This window comes from Chanodichthys erythropterus, chromosome 23, assembly GCF_024489055.1.
Source record: "Chanodichthys erythropterus isolate Z2021 chromosome 23, ASM2448905v1, whole genome shotgun sequence".
In the NCBI taxonomy this organism is placed as follows: Eukaryota; Metazoa; Chordata; class Actinopteri; order Cypriniformes; family Xenocyprididae; genus Chanodichthys; species Chanodichthys erythropterus.
This window is the reverse complement of record NC_090243.1, coordinates 1,628,687-1,635,368: the sequence shown is the minus strand read 5'-3', so window position 1 is coordinate 1,635,368 and position 6,682 is coordinate 1,628,687.

Below are 6,682 nucleotides of genomic sequence, written 5' to 3'. Positions count from 1 at the left end.
GTAGCCTTCACCTTTCTGGTGTAAAGAAATTGTTTTCTTTTTCAGGTCTTGTGACATTTCTCTTCCATGTGGTGCCATTGCTGACAGCATGAAATGGGAAGGGGTTTTAACACCCTTTTATAGTCAACTATCTGCTGGACACCTGTGTAATGAATAATTAGACTCACCTGTGGTTGGATTCTTGTTAAATTAGACATTTGTAGTCTAAAATTTAGCTTTGCTCCAGAGACTTTCAGTGGGGTGTACAAATTTTTGCATCACCCTAATTTGCGTATGGGTGTACTCATTTACGCTGAGCACTGTATATATATATATATATATATATATATATATATATATATATATATATATATATATATACATTCTAATTCTTTGCTGAAAATACATGCTTACTCTTGTGATTTAAAATGCACAGTGATTCAAGTCATTCTCATTTTTAGTTATGTTTTTTTTTATTTTTTTTTATTCTCATTCGTGCCATTAACAGATAAAACTCAAGTACACTATGCGCAGACACTAAAATTACATGCCTAGGACAAAAATGTGGCTAATGAATAATTTATAACCTTTTTTGTCTTATGTCTCAGTCACTGGATTTCCATAACAGAATTGTGATAAGGCATTCAGTACAAACAAACAAACAAAAAAATAAACAACTGAATAAAACAAAATAGATAGATAACAGGCTAATAACTTACTAAAATACATTTGCAAAATCTTTTAACAGTCCTAATATTTTTATTTCAGGTGTTTTTTTGGGTTACCACAGCAAAATCTAAAACTTTTTATGTACTTGCATATCCCAGAATCACTGAAATAGGTTACTTTTTCACCCGGTCAAGGACAATGTTCCTGGTTGTTGCAGTCGTGCACAATGATGATGACCATGATTTCCGTTACTTTGGTTTATGAAAGTGAAAGTCACAATGTAACGAAAGTAGTGAGTTAACTGACACTCAAGATCTTTTCTTCCATATTGTGACGTACTTCCTAGTAAAATGGATTATTGGGGGGAGGGGGGGGGGGGGGGGATATAGAGTGGGGACTTGGTTTCATCCACTGACTGTTCATTGGATGGAAGCAGATCCGAATGTAAACTTGGAGTTGACTGTAAAAAGGGGTGGGACAAAATGATTGAAGCCAGACATACATCAACAGTCTGTTGATTTACTGGAAAATCATGATGTTTGATTAAGGATAATGAGATGTGTTGAAAAACTACAATTTTTCTAAAGTGAATTTTCATTTCTTGCTGACTTTAAATACTACTTCATGTAAATTTCCCATGTATCTCTTTGTTTTCAAAATGTAGTTCATGTTTAATTGTTTAAAACATAGGATTCACTTTAAAGACATTTTATTGGCAACCTCTCCTTGTCTGTTCGAGAGACAATAAGGGTGTCAAAATGAGCTGGAAACCTTCTGCCGCAGGAGACAGGTTGAGGGTAGAGGCTTTTGGAAGCCCTTTCAGGAGGGTCCACTCATTAGTGGTCAGCTGCGCCCTGAACATTCGGACTCTCCTGTCCCCCCTCTCCTCCTCTCCAGGCCCTGATGAAACCCTTTTCACCCACTCAGGGAGAGAAAATGGCTGCAGGAGGAGGAGAAAATCTTAGAGGTGCATTGCACAGAGAGTCCTGGATGTCAACAGGCCCATAATGATACCTGATAGCCCCTGGAAAACACTCCTCTCTCTTTCCCTCTTTACTTCTTTCTTTTAATTTCCCTCTTTTCCTTTTCCTAGAGCCCTTCTCGGTTCTACACGCCTCAGACGCGATGCACTTGAAAGCATAATTAGAGGTAAAACAGTGACTGTATCTCCCATCATCCTTACACGTAACCATTGCAAAGTCCTTTGTTTTTAAACCTCTCTCCTCAAAATTTTCCTTTTCTCCCTGACTTTTTGAAAAGCTGCTCAAAAGGAGGTGGAGGTTGTGGGGGGTGGGGGGGTAAAAAGTGGGAGCAAGAGAGAAAGAGAAAACGCAAGAGAGTTCCCTCTGCGAGTCGCCAAGGTGCTCTCTAGTCCATTGTGCAGTGTGCTGTCAGGTTAAATTAGGGAGTACAGGCTCTGTGAGTGTAAAAAAATCAATACTTGATGGAAGATTGCTCCCCGGAAAATCTGTTTTGATTCCAGGATTAATTCTTGACCAAAGGCTCCGCTGAAATGACATGCCATTAGGGCCGAAAATGAACACATTCGGCAGTGGAAATTGGATGGAAATGTGTCAGGTGATTGCCCCGGCTGCTTGTTTTGCTCTCCTGGAGAGTGAGAGAGGAAGGGAGAGTGTGTGAGGGGAAAAGTGCGGCACTGGAGGAAGGTGTGGTGGCAGAAAGCCTCGGATCCGCAGGCCCCTCTGAATCCATTTTCAGGCCTTCGTCGCGGCCCTCCGGAGTATTCTCTGGGCCATTGTTGTCCGGCTCCTGCAAATGCACTCTGTGCAAGGTGAAATGCATTTGTCCACTGGCTGCATCTCTCCTGTGTGTTCCCTTAAAGCGCAAGATGAAGAATAGGCCATCTTAAAATAAAGCAGGGACCTCTTTTCTTTGTCTCTGTGGTGCGGAGGATAGAAAGGGAAAATGCAATATTGATGAGAGTAATGTGTTTGTCATCACTTGTAGCGTAAATCCAGCACCTGAGTACAAAACAACAAAACGAAAAGAAAAAAAAAACAAGACCCTGCTCGCTAAGATAACGTGGTTTAAAAGCATTATAAAGTGTAAGAACTGGTGTTAAAATGAAAAGTAATCAATATAAATTCAGTTTAGATTTATTTTATATATAATAATGTTTAAGTATATATATATATATATATATATATATATATATATATATATATATATATATATATATATATATATATTTATAAGTATTTAAAATTATTTATACATGTTTTAAAACATTAATGTATTTAAGCTCTGCATTTAAATCTAATGCCTTCTTATGCAATCTATACTAATTTCATAATTATTTCACCTCATATAGCCCACAGGTTACCTGTAGGCTAAGGTGAAATAATTGTGAAATTAGCAGAGATTGCATTATAAGTCATTAGATTTAAAATGCCTTTAACAGGTATATAAATGAGTACACTTTAAGTTCTTCAATTCTACTAGCTAAAAAAATAAATATAATTAAAAAAAAAAAAAGATTTATAAATTATTTGTACATTTATAGTTACTTTTTTGTTCAAAATTAACAAAATTTAAATAATCAATTGTCAATACATCTAGTCAATACTCAATACATCATCCTTCTTCTAAAACATGTTTTTGTCTTAAACTGATTCACTATGGTAAGCTTATTATAAACGTTTATATTTTAGGCAAGACGGGAAGGTTTTCGCGGGAAATTGCATTCATAGGCTACATCATCACTCACCCGTGCGTGTCTCGGACTTGATGTTGTAAAAGCAACGCGGAGATGGCGTTTTTATTACTCAGCAGGTGAGTATTTCATTGAACAGATAAATTGCCATATGCTCTCTCTAACAGAGTTCACTGTAAAGCATTATCTATTGTGAAGGGTCATTTCATTATGGATGTTGTAGCACTGTGCTTGAATTTATTTTCAAGGAAGTATCCGTGCTATCGGAATTAACGTAAATACGAGTTCCCTAGTTAAAAATTGGACATGAACGCCCTCTCAAGTCGGATTTAGGCTACCACGGGGATAATTTTGATACCCAAGTTCCCGAGTTGGGCGGACCACAATTGTTAAACATGGCGGAGGGGAGAACGATTGCTGCTGTGACAGGTAGCCTACTTTATTACCGTGACCGTTTTTCCAAAACAGCTACATATCGCCTTGTCTTGTAGTGCATATTTACATATCAAACGGAAAAACAGAGAAAAAAAAGACTGTTTTTGACCGAAATTAGCGTGCTGTACACCGCGCTATCTATTACACAATATTAATATGTAAATATGGCTGTCAATGAATGGGACGCTAAATATCATTTTGGCTTAGATTTTACCAATAAATAGACAAGAATAATAAACCTGGTGTCTTCCATGATTCCTGTACTTTCTGACAGCAAAGCACTTCAATGCACTAAGCTTGTAATAGTGGGAAGTAGGAAATGTCCGATAACATGTGAAGGGCAGCATTAGACCTAGTAATGAGTCTTTCTCTCTTTTTAGTTATGAGGAAGAACCAAGATTCAAGATTCAAAATCGCTTAATGGAGAAAGAAATCTTTACATTGCCAAAGCATTAATAACACTGTACAATAAAAATAAATAAATAAAATAATAATAAAAAATCTAGCAAAAAATGTCAATAAAAAAATGCAATAAAAATGTTAAATCTTATAATATTTATAGAAGTGTCTCTAGGCATTTAGTGAGTGTGTATCAGTCCGCACAGTCACGCAGAGCCGAGGCACAACCAAAACAATGTTCTTCCGCAAAATGCATGCAGTTTTGTTTTTTAACCGCTAGAGAGCCAAAATGTACATAGTTACATAAAATATGCTAATTTCATCATTTCACCGTAGATACTTAAGAGGTATATGAGTGAATATGCTTTCAGTTCTGAAAGTCTACAGTGAGCTTAAAATAAATATATTTAAAATGATTTTTTTCTTATTTATTTAGAAAAGATTTGTACATTTAAATCGTTTGAAATGTTTGTTATTTTAAATGTATAATTACTGTAACTAAACAATTGAATGCGTTCAAATCGACCTACGTAGAATATGCTAATTTTAAAATTATTCCGCTTTAGATATTTACAGCTATAGGAGCGAGTATATTTTCAGTTCTGATAATCTACTGTAAGCTGAAACTTGCTTAGCTGTTTAACTTTTTCATTGAGTCTAAGCAGTAACGTCACTGTATGGTGGTTTTTCAATTAAATTCCACCATGGATTCCTGAGGGTTCCCAGCACCTGTGATGAATTTGGATTTTCCACACTGATATCAGCACTGAACAAAGTGCTAACGGTGAGGAAAAGAACCCTAAATGGATACATTTCTACCCACTGGGCAATAGAGGATGACTCTCTTCTCATAAAACTCTCACCTGCTGCGCCACTTCACTGTCTGAACCATCACACGAGCTTGTAAAAATTGGGCCCATTATGAGACATAATTTATAACCAGGATCAAGCACTATTCACAGTTGCGCAAGGCACCTTTGAGGATGACAGATGACTCGCATAGAGCTTATTTTAAAAGTTGCATACCTGAAAATTATCCCTGTCCTGAAATAACAGTAAAGATAAATGAGGTGTTTTAATTAGCATAATTGTAAAGGTCACAGTTCTGTTGCGGTGGATTAATCCTCTTCACATTACAGTACTGCTCTATTTAGCATATCATATGTAACATAATACTTCAAATTAGACAAGCCAAATTAATTAGACTCCTCATTAAACATGGCACTTTTAGAGAAATAAAGTCTTGTTTCTTAAGTGATGTTGACACTTAAATTAATGTATTGATCTTATAAGGCTTTCAGTTCCATCTTTCAATTTGTCTAATTGTCCCAGAGTACGGGGAGGAAAAACAATCACTGTCAGCTCCTTTAATTTCCAATGAAGTGTTTACCCTAAATGTTATTATTGGCTATTGACAGGCTTCATTGAGAGTAGCTTGAGCCGTTCTCATCTTCTGTAAGATTCCTTATATAATTTCTTTATTGGACTATTTGCAAAATTTAAGTCTGCAAAATATATTTGTGTCATTGAGCATTTACAGTACACTAACATATTTTAACTTTCGATTCATTCATTGCAAACTGACTGTACCTGTATCCATTTAGCTTCCGGTGATTAACTCAAATCAGTCTGTCGAAACCAGACACAGTTTAATATGAATCTAGCGCCATCTAGCGGTCATACAGGACGATGCTCAATATAACACTTTTTTTGTGTGCACTATTAATATTTCATTTTGTTAATATAATTAACATTAATGTTTCATTTTATAATTAATATTTCAGCTTTTTTTTCTTTTCCTCTTAGATTGCAAAATTACATTGATTTTTCCATCTTCTAGCAACTTGCAAACTCTGGCAAGACAAAATGAACTGTTTTTGTCATCTCAGTAAAAACAGCAAATTTGAAATTGAAAGAAAGACACATAGTATGTTCTAAGAATGTTCTGTAAGTAAAATAGTAGTGGTAGTAGTGGTGATAATAATAATAGTAATAATACAATTAATTAAATTAGTATTACAATTAAATTTAATTCATAATTTAATAAAATAAAATCTTTTTTTGCAGGTATTAAAATGGCAGTATGCACACTGAATCATTATGTTGTTTAACTACAACAGTGTTATTGATTTACAGTAGTGGTCAAAAATGACATATTCACCCTTTATTCAAATATTATATAAACTTTGTTAAAGATTTATAAGCATATTAGTTGTGCTTGGAGTCAGTTGTTTGTGATAATGCAACATAATGCTTGGACAGATTGTCATACAAAGAAATTATGAACACATGCAAAAGCAAGAGAGAACCAATGAAATATTAATAACTGACTACCATGTTGTAGTCAGTTTTTCCTATATGAGATTTTTGTTTTAGTAAAATAAAACCTCTAGCTGTAGCTTTTTTACCAAATAATTTTGTCAGATAAATACTTAAACCAAGTTTAATGTTTTGTTCTTCTCTCATATTTAAAAATATATAGAAGTATTTTCCTCATATTTTGATGGTTTAATCAAATCAGCCCCG